This window comes from Bubalus bubalis, chromosome 10, assembly GCF_019923935.1.
Source record: "Bubalus bubalis isolate 160015118507 breed Murrah chromosome 10, NDDB_SH_1, whole genome shotgun sequence".
NCBI classification, from domain to species: Eukaryota; Metazoa; Chordata; class Mammalia; order Artiodactyla; family Bovidae; genus Bubalus; species Bubalus bubalis.
In genome coordinates, this window is record NC_059166.1 from 47781448 (window position 1) to 47798300 (window position 16853).

General features: G+C 39.2%; 2 long non-coding RNA genes across 3 annotated transcripts in view; both read right to left on the reverse strand.

Moving 5' to 3' along the window:
- Positions 1-1385: 1385 nt before the first annotated feature.
- On the reverse strand, positions 1386-2319 carry LOC123327700. Its single transcript, XR_006542373.2, has 2 exons — positions 2265-2319; positions 1386-1798 (listed from the first exon to the last, which is right to left on the reverse strand). It is a non-coding gene; the product is annotated as an uncharacterized LOC123327700 (long non-coding RNA).
- A 10968-nt stretch (positions 2320-13287) lies between these two features.
- The window catches only part of LOC123327699, a 31633-nt gene continuing 28067 nt past the window's right edge, over positions 13288-16853 (reverse strand). For both annotated transcript variants that reach the window (XR_006542372.2, XR_006542371.2), the window contains 2 exons: positions 14445-14596; positions 13288-14059 (listed from right to left, as the gene is read on the reverse strand). This is a non-coding gene — a long non-coding RNA (uncharacterized LOC123327699). The remainder of the gene's footprint in view (positions 14060-14444; positions 14597-16853) is intronic.

Sequence of the window (16853 nt, forward strand, 5' to 3'; positions counted from 1 at the left end):
ACACTTTTACACTATATGTTTAGATACTACTGGTTAACAACATCACCAAATAAGCATTTAAAAAAAAAAAAACAAAAAAAACAGAGTCTGGCGTTTGTAAATAGAACAGTATGTTTCAGTACTCTGTTTTCCACTGATTAAGACACTCACTGCGGATACAATGAAAGAAATACTAGAGATGATACAAGATAAAAGGAATTAAACAGGTATGGTAATGTATGCAATTGGACCCATTTGTTTATTTTTTTTAAGAGCACAGTAGAGGATATATTATTTTTTCAAATGATTTAGTCAATGTTGATTGCTTTTTTCTCTGCATATCACTGTTTTTTGACTGGATCACTTGAGTTCCCTTATTGTAAAGTTTATCTATTCTGAGCTTTCTATCTACTCATTCAAGGACAGGTATCTAAAGTTCATGAGAGGAATGACCCTAAAGATTGCAGGAAAACTAAGTTGCTATAGTAGCTAATTCTATAAAGCTGTGAGGCTCTCAATCAAACAATACATACATACAAAACTTAGTTTTAATAACAGTTAAAAATTAGTGAGCTCTCATTTTATGTCAGACATTGACTTCACATGTCATATACTTCACATGTATTCTCTTTAATTTCAAAAATTTATGAAGCAAGTACTATTTTAAGCCCATTTTATAGATGAGAAAGCAAAAGCACAGGCAGTTCACATTACTAATCAGCGAGAATTTGAGAAAACTAAGCCTTTCCATGTTTACAGTGGTCAAGAGCAAACATAATATGCTAGATGTACTTTCATGATTTCTGCTTTACTAATGACAGTCCTTCATCTTAGAATCCCCATATCCTGTGAAACCTTAGTAAACTTTCCGTGCTTTATTCAAGAATTACTTTTGTTCCCCCCTCCTTGTTGCCAAAGGACTTTGCTTGCCCTTCTAATGTAACACTTATTTCATTCATATTTGTGTTATGGGCAAATAAAATGAAGTCGCTCAGTCGTGTCCGACTCTTTGCGACCCCATGGACAGCAGCCTGCACCAGGCTCCTCCGTCTATGGGATTTTCTAGGCAAGAGTACTAGAGTGGGTTGCCATTTCCTTCTCCATATGGGCATATATGTGTGCATATTACTTTTCCTGTGCTAAATTGTAAGCTTCTTGAGGTCAGTTGTGTAAAAATATCTCTGCTTCATTATTGTAGTGCAATAGGCATGCAATGAGTTTATTTGAAATAATTTATTCCTCAAATTTAATATAGGGCTTTATATAGTTTCCAATTTGGCTTCTGATACTGAAGATCTTAACCTTGTCTTCATAAGGGAAGGGGATAGGATACCTGCTATTTGTAACTGAAGCATGTTTCAGCTAACTAGTGCATTCATTTCTTTCTCATTCTCATGTCTTCTTTCACTAATCACTTTTTTTTTTTTTTTTGTAAAGCGATACAATTTGATAGTGTTTAGTTGGCATTCTGGTTTCTTTAGCTGGAAGTTGGAGGGGCAGCTTTTAGAATTTTTAAAGGTGGTTCTTGCGAAACTTTATATGCAATTCTAGGAGACTTTAGGGCCATCAAAGACTATTTCTAAGGGCAATAAAATTCTTCACATTTTAATGGGTTTCTGTAAGAGGCAGAGGGTTTACATTTACTGCTAGGCATTTGACATGCTTATTGGCATAATTCCATCCATTGCATCAAGGTACAAAAGAAAGCTCTCTCTATGTGCCTTAGCTGAGTCATTTGAGAAATCTGCTCTCCATCCTTTAATGGTGAGACGTGCCATCAAATTCAGTCCTTCCATCTTCACTGTGCCTAAGCTAAGCACTGTGTCAAGCAGAACAACAACAAAAATCAAACAAACAAAAGAAGAAACAAATTATCTGGAGAAACAAGGGCTAATGAGAGTCATTACAAAAATATAATTTTGTTATCTTGGAATCAATTTAGAAACACTGGGCTCTTTATAATGTTCCCTTAAAGTTTTTTATAACCACCAATACAGAGCCCGTGTGTGTAACATGATGTCCAACTAGCACATAGTTTGCCACCAAATCCAGGCTTCAATTGAAATATAATATTACAAACTATCAGGTATAAAATAGACTACAAGGATATATTGTACAACATGAGGAATATAGCCAGTATTTTATAATAACTATAAAAGGAGTATAGCCTTTAAAAAATTGTAAATCACGGTATTATACACCTGTAACTTACGTAATATTGTACAGCAACTATACTTCAATAAAAAATAAAATGAAAAAAAGTAAAATGATCCAAAAAAAGCTACCTCCACAGGTAATGGGCATCCTTAGTTTTCTCACACAGTCTGATTGAGGCTTCTGTTGAATTGAAATATAAGAAACTCAGAAGATCCATGTAAATATAGTAATCATGTCTATAATAGCAGAATACAAGTTTGCCATGAAAGGTTTATGCCAAATACATTATAACTTCAAATCTACTATATCAAAGAATTGCTCCTAACTTGAATTATCTGATCCACCCTGAGTTAGTGTCAAACTCTACCTGTTGAAGGACCCAGTCTCACAAGACTACATTCCCCAAGTTATCTACTTCTGACTTGGCTATGAAGTCAGGCTTCCCACAAGCCCTCCTGAATATTCAGTGATCTGACAGAGCTCACAGAACTCAGGGAAACATTTTAATTATGCTTACGAATTTATTATAAAGGATGCTATAAGGATACAGATGAAGAGCCCAATGAAGAGGTACATAAAGTGATGTCTGAAAAGGTCCTGAGAAGAGGAGTTTCTTTCCCTTTGGTGTTCAAGTGTGCCACCCTCCCAGCACACGCATGCATATGCTCACCAACCTGGAAGCTCTACTAATTCCTTGATTTTTATTTAGGTTCCATTGTGTAAGTATGACACCACACTTATGGCAGAAAGCAAAAAAGAACTAAAGAGCCTCTTGATGAAAGTGAAAGAGGAGAGTGAAAAAGCTGGCTTGAAACTCAACATTCAAAAAACTAAGATCACGGCATCCGGTCCCATCACTTCATGGCAAATAGATGGGGAAACAATGGAACAGTGACAGACTTTATTTTTGGGGGCTCCAAAATCACTGCAGATATTGACCGGAGCCATGAAATTAAAAGACGCTTGCTCATTGGAAGAAAAGTTATGACCAACCTAGACAGGATATTAAAAAGGAGAGACATTACTTTACCAACAAAAGTCTATCTAGTCAAAGCTATGGTTTTTCCAGTAGTCATGTGTGGATGTGAGAGTTGGGCAATAAAGAAAGCTGAGCACTGAAGAATTGTTGCTTTTGAATTGTGGTGTTGGAGAAAACTCTTGAGAGACCCTTGGACTGCAAGGAGATTCAGCCAGTCCATCCTAAACGAAATCAGTCCTGAATAAACATTGGAAGGACTGATGCTGAAGCTGAAACTCCAATACTTTGCCACCTGATGTGAAGAACTGACTCATTTGAAAAGACTCTGATGTTGGGAGAGATCGAAGGCGATAGGAGAAGGGGACGACAGAGGAAGAGATGGTTGGGTGGCATCACTGACTCGGTGGACATGAATGAGTTTGAATAAGCTCTGGGAGCTGGTGATGGACAGGGAGGCCTGGCATGCTGCAGTCCATGGGGTCACAAAGAGTTGGATAGGACTGAGCACCTGAATTGACTGACCAGTGAATATTTTCTAAATACTTTTCCCATAAACATCCTTTATAGTTTTACAAACATCTGTTTTTTATACCTGGCTGATATTTTTATAATGTTAATATCTTTGTTTATACTTACTATTTATTCTGTTATTTAAAAAGTTTCAAAGGAAATATAAAAAAGTGGGACTCAGTTAATTTTTACTGAGCTTTAAGTTTGGTTGTATTTTATTAAATTTAAAAATACATTTGAAAATGTTTAAAATATGGTGATTTTAACACTTTTATATTATAAATGGGGCTATTATACACTAATATAATAAAGAGATTGAAAAAAACTACTTGCTATCTTTGCTCTTTTCTATACATCTTGTTTTTTTAGTTAAATTCAGATAAAAAAAAACTCTACAAAGTAAAATTTCTGTTTAACAACAGAATTATTTGGATGTTATCACTAAATAGTTTTCATTACTATCAAATACAAAGTATCTCAAGTAAAAAAAATCATGACTGTATTTTTAAAAAGAATAAAATAATGAAATTAACATTTATTTGGGGCTTCTCTGGTGGTGTAGAAGAATCTGCCTTGTAGTGCAGATGATACCAGTGTGATCCCTGGTCTGGGATGATCCCACAGGCCAAGGAGCAACTAAGCCCATGAGCCACAACTACTGAACCTGCGCTCTAGGGCATGGGAACTACAATAATTGAGCCCATGTGCCACCCCACTCCAGTACTCTTGCCTGGAAAATCCCATGGATGGAGCAGTCTGGTGGGCTGCAGTCCATAGGGTCGCTAAGAGTCGGACACGACTAAGCAATTTCCCTTTCAATTTTCACTTTCATGCATTGGAGATGGAAATGGCAACCCACTCCAGTGTTCTTGCCTGGAGAATCCTAGGGACGGGGGAGCCTACTGGGCTGCCGTCTATGGGGTTGCGCAGATTTGCACATGACTGAAGTGACTTAGCAGCAGCAGCAGCAGCCACACTACTAAAGGCTGCCCACCCTAAAGGCCTGTGCTCCAACATGAGAAGCCACCCCGATGAGAAGTCAGAGCACAGTGACTAGAGAGTAGCCTTGCTCACCACAACTAGAGAAAGCCTGCATACAGCAACAAAGGCCCAGTATAGCCAAAAGTAAAATAAAAATGTATTTGCTTCTTCTCATATCTTTTTCTTTCCCTAAATAAAAACAGGTACAATATACATGAATAAAAATAGGAAAATTTAAATTTATTGATTGTTATTCCTTCTACTCTCATTTTTTGCACAATTTTATTAATTTTTACATCATGCTATTCACATTTTTCAGTTTGAAATTCCACTGAGGACTTCTATTTCAGTAATGTAATGTTACAATCTAATAACTTCACAATTCATTTTTTTTTTTTTAAATTTATACTCAGAAAATCCCAACATTGAATATGGAATTTCTTGAGTAAAATTTTTAAAAAATCCATACACTGCTGCTGCTGCTAAGTCGCCTCAGTCGTGTCCAACTCTGTGCGACCCCAGAGATGGCAGCCCACCAGGCTCCCCCATCCCTAGGATTCTCCAGGCAAGAATACTGGAGTGGGCTGCCATTTTCTTCTCCAATCCATAGACTAAGGTTTAACAAATATATACTGCATACATACACACTTAGTAACTCAGTCATGTCTGACTCTTTGTAAACCTTTAGACTGTAGCCTGCCAGGCTCCTCTTTTCATGGAATTTTCCAGGTAAGAATACCAGAGATTGCTTTTTCCTCCTCCGAGGATCTTCCTGATCCAGGGATTGAATCTGCATCTCCTGTATCTCCCGATTTCCCATAATTCTGAATATACTATCCTTCAGGATTTATGTCCCAATTTTTATAGAAACAACTGTGGATGTGCAATCTCATATATCTAATAGCTTATGATCACACAATACCTCTTCAGCAATACTCTAATGAGACTGGGATGATAAAGAGTATTTGAGATGTTTCAGATTTAGGGTCATAGTCAGTGGCTTTTCAAAAGATGAGTGAAGGAAGAGTAGAGAATAATAACTGGATCTCTGACTGGACAGCTAAATAAAAAGTGAGGTCTCTTTCTGATGGAAGGAATGAGAGAATACAGTCATCACACATTAGCCACAGGAAGTTGGTTCCAGGACCTTCAGATCAAAATCTGTGGATAATCAAGTCCTACAGTCAGCCCTCTGTATCTATAAATTTTGTGTCTTCACGTTCAACCAACCATGTACTTGTAAACATAGTACAGGATCTATAACACTTTGAATCCAAGGATCCAGACTATAAATATAGAAAGCCAACTGTATTTTATGAAGAAGATGCTAAGTTCATCTTTAACATAACTCATCTGGTATTGATGGGACACCCAAATGGAAATATCTAGTGGGATATAAAACATATCAATTTGAGCTAAAATCACGCATTGCCCTTGTCAGTGGTTGTGCGTGTGATAGTGAAGTCATGAAGAGTGAGATCATCTAGGGATAAGGGGAGAAGAACAAAACAAAATTCTAGAGACTGTCAGCCGAAAACAGCATCTCATAAATTTTGAGAAACTCTTGTAGTAGGAGGGCAGGGGTAGAAATGGTGGTATTACACAGATAAGAGTGAAAATAATTTCAAGAAGGAGGAAGTGATCAAGATAGAAGAAGTGAATAAGCAGTGTTTGAAGCTGCAGAAAAGATATTTAATTTCAACAGTCAAAACTGCAATGAATTTAACATCAAGGATGTTGCCACTGCCCATGGTTAGAAAAGTTTTAGCTGGGGTTGAGAGAATAATGTTATCAGAGATGGGATTTAGAGTTTGAAAGTGTAATAGTATAGAAAATATGCATAGACCATGCTTTCAGAAACATTGATGTATTGATTGCAAAGTGAAAAAATAGATGACAAAAAGGCTATGAAAAGCCTCTTGATGAAAGTGAAAGAGGAGAGTGAAAAAGTTGGCTTAAAGCTCAACATTCAGAAAATGAAGATCATGGCATCTGGTCCCATCACTTCATGGGAAATAGATGGGGAAACAGTGGAAACAGTGTCAGACTTTATTTTGGGGGGCTCCAAAATCACTGTAGATGGTGATTTCAGCCATGAAATTAAAAGACACTTACTCCTTGGAAGGAAAGTTATGACCAACCTTGATAGCATATTCAAAAGCAGAGACATTACTTTGCCAACAAAAGTCTGTCTAGTCAAGGCTATGGTTTTTCCAGTAGTCATGTTTGGATGTAAGAGTTGGACTGTGAAGAAAGTTGAGCACCAAAGAATTGATGCTTTTGAACTGTGGTGTTGGAGAAGACTCTTGAGAGTCCCTTGGACTGCAAGGAGATCCAACCAGTCCATTCTGAAAGAGATCAGCCCTGGGATTTCTTTGGAAGGACTGATGCTAAAGCTGAAACTCCAGTACTTTGGCCACCTTATGCGAAGAGTTGACTCATTGGAAAAGACTCTGATGCTGGGAGGGATTGGGGGCAGGAGGAGAAGGGGACGACAGAGGCTGAGATGGCTGGATGGCATCACCGACTCGATGGACATGAGTTTGAGTGAACTCCAGGAGTTGGTGATGGACAGGGAAGCCTGCCGTGCTGCAATTCATGGGGTTGCAAAGAGTCAGACACAACTGAGAGACTGAACTGAATGCTGAGTAAAACATTTTCCTTTGAGGAATAATTAGAGACACTTAGCAAAGTTAAATTTTGTGCGCATGTGTGTGAATGAGAGCAAGTGAAAGAGAGAGAAGAATAGACTAGACAATGGCTTAAACGTCTGTGAAAGTTTGGTCATAGACAAAAGGGGGAATGGGGTCCTTCTTTCCTTGGAGAAAGGTTAGAGATGGGATACAGGAGGAATTAAAAGAAGCACAAGTTTTAGGATAGATAAGCTTTTCAGTAATATTTATTAAACAGCTATTGCTGTTAATTAAAGATGAGGATAAGGAGGAGAGGGAGGGGCAGGCATAGGAAGAGGCGTAGGGGTCCCTTCAACTAAGCAAAGCAAGAGCGGGAAGAGGAGGCGAGGGGAAATTTTTACTGAAGTCTTCTAATTCGTGGACTGATTTTTAGATACCATGAACATCGAGCAACTGTAGAGTACAACTTAAGCTTAAACAGAACCTTGAAAATTTTCTTTCATTCCATCTAAAAATTGCATTGTGCATGATGTTCATCAACTGCCAAAAAGATCCTTATGTCCAAGGAGAAAATTACTTCAACTGCCCCTCTCAAAATAGTCCCTTGGATTTCTACTTTTTTCATATATATTATTTCTCCACTCTGGCTTGTTTCAACTTTTTGGTGGTTGTTTCATTTCCCAAACTTTTACAGGCCTAATTGAATTAACATGCTTAATGTCAAGGAAGACATTTAAAGTCAAATGCCTCTAAGGCATTGAATGCATCAGCTTAGTTCCCTGGCTTTCAACTTCCTCTTTATTTTTGGCCCCTGAGGGAACTTCCTTGATTTCTCAAAAGCTAAGCTATACATATAAAAAGCTGTTTGTTATATATTACCCTGAATTTCTTGGTGTTTTGAAGAAGTATGATATTAATGGTATCTGCCATGTTAATATAGTTATAAATCTTAGTCTCTTGCTGCCAATTCTAATAGATTTTCCTTGTACCAGGTGTACACGTGGACTCCGTCACATTCAACTCTTTACAACCCCATGGATTGTAGCCCACCAGGCTTCTCTGTCCATGGAATTCTCCAGCCAAGAATACTGGAGTGGGTTGCCATTTTCTCCTCCAGGGTATCTTCCCAACCCAGGGATAGAACTCATGTCTCCTGAGTCTCCTGAATTGCAGTCAGATTCTTTACCTCTGAGCCACCAGGGAAACTTGTATCCTGTAGATTCTATCTCCAAACTATTCCTGAATTTTAATTTTAACATGGAGACATCCCTGTCAATCAGAAATTCTGGAAGGGGAAGGAGGAACTACAACTCTGAAAGTGTGAATATGATATCTACATCTGTGGCTTTCTGATGAAGGCTTGCTTTCCCTATGCCATGCTTTACAGCTGTGGGCAACATTTGTGGGATGCACAGCTCCACTTATTTGAACAACTTGGTGATATTGGGTCTCCCTGATCTTGGACTCCAGTCTTGGCAGTCTCTCAGATTCCTCCTCCCAAGCTTACAATGTTCTACCCTATTGGGTAGAGGCAGGGTTTGGCTGGGTTAAATCCTTTATCCTGGAAATAAATTTTCTTCTGGAGTCTGAGTTGACATTCAATATTCCCCTCGAGCAGTACTATGACATTTTCTGTAGAAAGCTTCTGATACCCCTATCACCCCTTTCTGCCTCAGTATTGCTATCGGTAAAATACCCAATCACTGCACACTGCTGGTGGTAGTAGTTTAGTCCCTAAGTTGTGTCCAACTTTTGCGACCCCATGGACTGTAGCCCACCAGGCTCCTCTGTCCATGGGATTCTCCAGGCAAGGATACTGGAGTGGATTGCCATGCCCTCATCCAGAGAATCATTCCAACCCAGGGATCAATCCCAAGTCTCCCACATTATAGGCAGATTCTTTATCTGAGCCAATCAAAGCTGTGGTTTTTTAGTAGTCATATGTGGTTGTGAGAGCTGGACCATAAAGAAGGCTGAGGGCCAAAGAATTGATTCTTTTGAATTGTGGTTCTGGAGAAGACCCTTGAGTGTTTTTGGACAGCAAGGGCAGAAAACCAGGATCTAAAGGAAATCAACCCTGAATATTCATTGGAAGGACTGATGCTGAAACTGAAGCTCCAATAATTTGGCCACCTGATGCAAAGAGCAAACTCATTGGAAAAGACCCTGATGCTGGGAAAGATTGAAGGGAGGAGGAGAAGGGGGTGACAGAGGATGAGATGGTTGGATGGCGTCACTGATTCAGTACATGAGTTTGAGCAAACTCCAGGAGATAGTGAAGGACAGGGAAGCCTGGCGTGCTGCAGTCCATGGGCATGCAAAGAGTTGGACAGGACTGAGTGACTGAATAACAACAATTGAAACAGGAGGGAAGGGGGTCAGATACAACTTTTGAAAGAGTGACATAGCCTGAGGACACAACATAAACAGATTAGAATCATATGGGTTCAAGATGGCAGACAACTCAACTTCAACTAGACCTTGATCCTCAAAATGTTAGTCACTCAGTTACGTAGCCTGGCAGGCTTCTTTGTCCATGGGATCCTCCAGGCAAGAATACTGGAGTGGGTTGCTATTCCAGACTCCAGGGGATCTTCCTGACCTAGGGATTGAACCTGGGTCTCCCATATTGTGGGCAGATTCTGTACTCTCAGAGCCACCAAAAAACTTCCCTTAATCCTCAATCGCAAGCTAAATGACACACCCAGAGGCACCATATTTTCAAGGCACTGTTAAAAGACCAGAAATTGGGCAGTGGCCCAATTCCTGGAAATTTCGCTTCCCCAAAATAGTTGGAATAATCCTCCCACTTATTAGTCCATGAAATTCAGTTCAGTCGCTCAGTCGTGTCCAACTCTTTGTGACCCCATGAATTGCAGCACGCCAGGCCTCCCTGTCCATCCCCAACTCCTGGAGTTCACTCAAACTCATGTCCATCAAGGCGGTGGTGCCATCCAGCCATCTCATCCTCTGTCATCCCCTTCTCCTCCTGCCCCCAATCCCTCCCAGCATCAGAGTCTTTTCCAATGAGTCAACTATTCCCATGAGGTGGCCAAAGTATTGGAGTTTCAGCTTTAGCATCAGTCCTTCCAAAGAACACCCAGGACTGATCTCCTTTAGAATGAACTGGTTGGATCTCCTTGCAGTCCAAGAGACGCTCAAGAGTCTTCTCCAACACCACAGTTCAAAAGCATCAATTCTTTGGCACTCAGCTTTCTTTACAGCCCAACTCTCACATCCATACATGACCACTGGAAAAACCATAGCCTTGACTAGATGGACCTTTGTAGGCAATGTCTCTGCTTTTGAATATGCTGTCTAAGTTGGTTATAACTTTCCTTCCAAGGAGTAAGTGCCTTTTAATTTCATGGCTGCAATCACCATCTGCAATGATTTTGGAGCCCCGCCCCCAAATAAAATCTGACACTGTTTCCACTGTTTCCCCATCTATTTCCCATGAAGTGATGGGACCAGATGCCATGATCTTCGTTTTCTGAATGTTGAGCTTTTTTTTTTAAATTAAATTTATTTATTTTAATTAGAGGCTAATTACTTTACAATATGGTAGCTTTAAGCCAACTTTTGGACTCTCCTCTTTCACTTTCATCAAGAGGCTTTTTAGTTCCTCTTCACTTTTGAAAAGGGTGGTGTTATTTGCATATCTGAGGTTATTGATATTTCTCCCAGCAATCTTGATTCCAGCTTGTGCTTCTTCCAGCCCAGCATTTCTCATGATGTACTCTGAGTATAAGTTAATTAAGCAGAGTGACAATACACAGCCTTGAAGTACTCCTTTTCCTATTCGGAACCAGTCTGTTGTTCCATGTCCAGTTCTAACTGTTGCTTCCTGACCTGCATACAGGTTTCTCAAGAGGCAGGTCAGGTGGTCTGGTATTCCCATCTCATTCAGAATTTTCCACAGTTTATTGTGATCCATACAGTCAAAGGCTTTGGCATAGTCAATAAAGCAGAAATAGATGATTTTCTGGAACTCTCTTGCTTTTTCGATGATCCTGCAGATGTTGGCAACTTGATCTCTGGTTCCTCTACCTTTTCTAAAACCAGCTTGAACATCTGGAATTTCACGATTCATGTACTGCTGAAGCCTGGCTTGGAGAATTTTGAGCATTACTTTACTAGCGTGTGAGATGAGTGCAATTGTGCGGTAGTTTGAGCATTCTTTAGCATTGCCTTTCTTTTGGTTTGGAATGAAAACTGACCTTTTCCAGTCCTGTGGCCACTGCTGAGTTTTCCAAATTTGCTGGCATATTGAGTGCAGCACTTTCACAGCATCATTTTTCAGGATTTGTAATAGCTCAACTGGAATTCCACCACCTTCACTAGCTTTGTTCATAGTGATGCTTTCTAAGGCCCACTAGACTTCACATTCCAGGATGTCTGGCTCTACATGAGTGATCACACCATTGTGATTATCTTGGTCATGAAAATCTTTCCTGTACAGTTCTTCTGTGTATTCTTGCCACCACTTCTTAATATCTTCTGCTTCTCTTAGGTCCATACCATTTCTGTCCTTTATCAAGCCCATCTTTGCATGAAGTGTTCCCTTGATATCTCTAATTTTCTTGAAGAGATCTCTAGTCTTTCCCATTCTGTTGTTTTCCTCTATTTCTTTGCATTGATTACTGAGGAAAGCTTTCTTATCTCTCCTTGCTATTCTTTGGAACTCTGCATTCAGATGGGTATATCTTTCCTTTTCTCCTTTGCTTTTCACTTCTCTTCTTTGCACAGCTCTTTGTAAGGGCTCCTCAGACAGCCATTTTGCTTTTTTGCATTTCTTTTCCATGGGGATGGTCTTGATTCCTGTCTCCTGTACAACGTCATGAACCTCCATCCATAGTTCATCAGGCACTCTATCGATCAGATCTAGGCCCTTAAATCTATTTCTCACTTCCACTGTATAATCATAAGGGATTGGATTTAGGTCATACCCCTGAATGGTCTAGTGGTTTTCCATACTTTCTTCAATTTAAATCTGAATTTGGCAATAAGGAGTTCATGATCTGAGCCACAGTCATCTCCCATTCTTGTTTTTGCTGACTATATAGAGCTTCTCCATCTTTGGCTGCAAAGAATATAATCAATCTGATTTCAGTGTTGACCGTCTGGTGATGTCCATGTGTAGGGTGTTCTCTTGTGTTGTTGGAAGAGGGTGTTTTCTATGACCAGTACGTTTTTGTGGCAAAACTGTATTAGCCTTTGCCCTGCTTCATTCCGTATTCCAAGGCCAAATTTGCCTGTTATTCCACGTGTTTCTTGAACTCCTACTTTGGCATTCCAGTCCCCTCCCCAGCCCATAAAAGCTAACCACACCACATTTTGAGGCCACCACACTCATAAGTCATATTCCTTACCTCAGCTTCTCATCTTACATTCATTGGCCTATCGTGCAGCAGAGCGATCTCCAACTTGGTAACAATATGTTGGGAAGTTTAAATATACTAAGAAAATATAAACACTTTTTTTTCCTCCCAGGAAAACAGTAAACATAGACAATATGTTTGTTGTTCAGTTTTTGGGACCCCATGGACTGCAGCATGCCAGGCTTCCCTGTCTTTCACCATCTCCTAGAGTTTGTTTAAACTCAGGTCCATTGAGTCGGTGATGCCATCCAATCACATCAATCTCAGTTGCCCTCTTTCCACCTGCCCTCAATCTTTCCCAGCATCAGGGTCTTTTTCCATGAGTCTGACTTAAAATCTTTTTGAGTACTTAACTTTTAACAAATTTAACTTTTAAATGTGTTGAATCCTAAAGACTATTCACTGTTCTAACAATATAAATAAATGGTATGATTTCAACTTAAAAACACAAGCCTAAATCAAATACTGACCTAAACATTTAAAATTATTCTCATGGGTTAAAATATTTTAAACATTTCAAGCACATAAAACACCCAAAACACACAAACTCCTTAACCCACATGTATAAAGGGGGTGGATCCTCTCAAACATTCCTATACTGAATCCTAAATCTTTCTCTTATAGTTACTTGCAAGGGGACAGAAACAATTTATCACACACAATTCTGGGATTACCTTCTTACTTTACTGAAGTTACCTAAAAGAGAGGAGATAGTGGCTGAGACACGACTGGACCAAATCCCTGCACAAGCAGGACTTTTGAGTTTTATTCATGGCCTGCAACAGGGACTTAAAGAAAAAAAACAAAATGATCTCATGTTCTGTATGCTTGAGATTTGAGGCAAATTGTTACTCATTTTTCAAACCGAAATACATTCCGTACCTCTTCCCATGTGGTTACACCAATGAATGATTATTGCTTTTCTTTGGCTCTTAAGAGCAAATACTAATACGATATAAATAAAGTGCCAAGCACAGGCATAAGTTCTTAACATATATTAGCTCATTTAATCTGTGAATTGAGATACTAGGTCCCTGTGGTGGCCTCAGCACCTTATCAGCATCAACAAATGAGGAGTGTATACTTGTATAACCAAAATAGCCTGTAGCTAGATGGGCAAGGGTAACAGAGTCAACATTTGTTCAATAATATCTAGGATCAACACATTAAAGTTAATTACTTTGAATACAACCAACTCTAGTAAGCAGTGAAATGGAATACCCCAAGGCAACAGATCGCAGGGATCTGGGGAGTAACAGGCTCGTCAGACTAAACTCTTCATCAACCAGAACAACTTGTAGGTGAAGGACACTTGCTCACATAGCTGGGATGCATTTTTGTCTTTCAACTCTTCTTAACTGTCAAAGGTTAACGTCCTTGGCTGGAGTCTCAGGAGCTGTCCTTGATGAGGCCTGTCAGAAGACTGGTATGCAGTAGGTCTAAGGAGAGGGAAAGTGCCCAGAGTGATGCAGTAACTAATGGGCCATCAAATGCAATCCCACCTAAAGGTCAAGGTGCTGTGACATTGACTACAGCTCCCAAAGCATGGAGGTATGTTGTGATTATTGATTAGAAAGTTTATTCTGAGGAGATTAAATAATTCCATAATGGAAAAAAATATTAAGGTTAATAGTCTGAAAACAAATATACATGTTTATGAAAGTTTACTCCTCTAGTTCCTCTTTGAACACACAAGCCAAAGAACTGGTCATAATGTGGTTCATTCTAGAATTTAGCACCATAAATTGGACACTATCTCACATATACCTAATAAGATAATTCTTATAAAATCCCTGAGTTACCAATTAAGGAAGTGAACCTTACAGAAGGCTGAATAAGAAGAAGCAAAGTTATGATTCAGGCCCAGAGCTCCTTGAATCCCAAGCTTGCTCTTGAATCCCTGCCCAGTGCTATAAATGGGCTTTCAGTCTCTTGCATTTGGTTTAGGAGTAAGACCTCTGGTAGACCAGCAAACTCTGAAATTGCAGATTAAAAGAAAAAGAACATGAGAACCTTGTTAAGCCATTCCTCCTTTCAGTTAACGACAAATGATAAATGAAAATGATACTCTGTGGGGATTTGTGATGAATAAGAACTGTCAAATCACACAACAAAGAAAAAGATATATCCTTACTATTTTTCCTTCGGATTGGAAGAGAGGTTAATTTCAGATAGAGAATAGGAAAGGGAAGTTTTTCAAGTTTGTCATTTCAAGCTATCAAACTTGAAAAATGGTAAAACTTCTAATCATTATCTCATAATGGCTGCAAATTTTGGTGCAAATCTTCCCATTATTTCAATGACTTAATACATACAGCACCCAGCAACCTACATTTTAATAAGATGACAATTTATTGCTGCAAGTAATTTTGTTTAAGCTATTTTTACTTCTTCTTCCCCCTGTTGTTAACTCTTGGAAATACTCCTAATCAGCATATTCTTTTCAGCCCTTTCCTCATTATGGAAGCACTACATGCCGCTGTAGTCTGTAGCTTTCCTTTTGTTTATGGTTAGAGAAAATTTTCTGGATAACTCGTTTTTTAATAATTTCCTGGGTCCAAGAATTTATGTTTCATTTTTAAAGCAGTAAGCTTTATTTTCTTTTATGCCAGATAATCTACAAATTATAAACATAGCACAAAAATTCTTGAACATGGTGAACCTTTTACAAACTGAAATAAAAACTTCAATTTACAACATTTAAAAAAAAATCTGTATGTTTATTCTTTTCATGCTTATTTAAAAAATAGAGTCAACATTTAGCATATTTCAGTGCTACACAGACTTAATGTTTTCCTTCTAGGTAGCCTCTGATTTGCTTTAATCTTATCTTGGAGCAGAATCAGCATTTTGGGGGATCCTAACTTTGTAAGATAGTAAACTTTTTACTGAGGACTCCATGGGAAAATGAAGACATTTAATAAGTTTCCCTGGTTGATGTCTCCATTTCTTCCAAAGATCCCTGTGACATCCTTTAGACATTTTATCTCCCCTTTTTCAGACTTAGCAGGACATCCGAATAACACATTAAGTGGCTTTTTGCAGTCAATAGTTTGGAAAGAATTGTTATAATTTTTCTTTTGAAGTTATTTAGCTAGAAGTGACTTTTAAAATCACAATTGGCTCTAATTGTACTGTGCTAATCATGCTAACTCATGGATTCTTGCAAAGTGAAAAGAGGTAACCTAAAATTGTTCTCATAATCATGACTTTTAGATTTCAAATTTTAACAATTAATGAAGTTAACACAAGGTTTTACTTGGTAGGCATTTAAAACTTAACTATTTTTCTATTTAAATATTTAAGTATTTTAATTTATTTAAGTATTTTTCATTATGCAAGTTTTGGCTTTTATTTTATTTTTTTCTGTAATTTGGAGCCAATCCTTTCCTCAGATCTGACATAGTTTCAGAGGACCTTGTAGAGCCTCAACATCATGCCTTTGAATACTAGTGCAGAAGATGTCTAAACTGTTAGGCAAAATCCCTTCAGGATTCTCATCCTTTTAGTTCTGGCCCTTAACTAGTATAAAACACTCAGGAAAATGGAAGTTTGATCTTTAGCCACCCCTAGCCACTTTGACCCTACTCCAGTACTCTTGCCTGGAAAATCCCATGGACGGAGTAGCCTGGTAGGCTGCAGTCCATGTGGTTGCTAAGGGTTGGACACGACTGAGCGACTTCACTTTCACTTTCATCCACTGGAGAAGGAAATGACAACTCACTCCAGTGGTTTTGCCTGGAGAATCCCAGGGACGGGGAAGCCTGGTAGGCTTCCGTCTATGGGGTCGAACAGAGTCAGACATGACTAAAGTGACTTAGCAGCAGCAGCAGCCACTTTGAAAGCCTCAACATCACAAGGAAATATCACAAATTTGATAAATGCAAATCTTTCACTTGAGAGGAAACTATCTCTAAGAAAAAAATTACCTCCTCCTCAACTGGTGAAGAGGTGAATATTCTTGGCCCTTGACAGTTCTACTCAAGCTGTTTTTCCACAAGAGGTGGGGCAGACATTGGGGTGGAGACTCCCTTTGGCATAGGAGGGAGTGTAACAGGGGCCAGGCCATCAAAACCTTCAGTTTCTCCATCTACAACACAGGCAGAACCGGACTGGATCTGCCCACCTTCCCTGCTGGCACCTTCCCCGATGCCACCAAGTCTCTGACTGTCCTCAGTCAGTGGCCTCCTTCCTGGCCTTCAGCTTCCTGGCTGCTGGGTTGAGAGGTGGCTG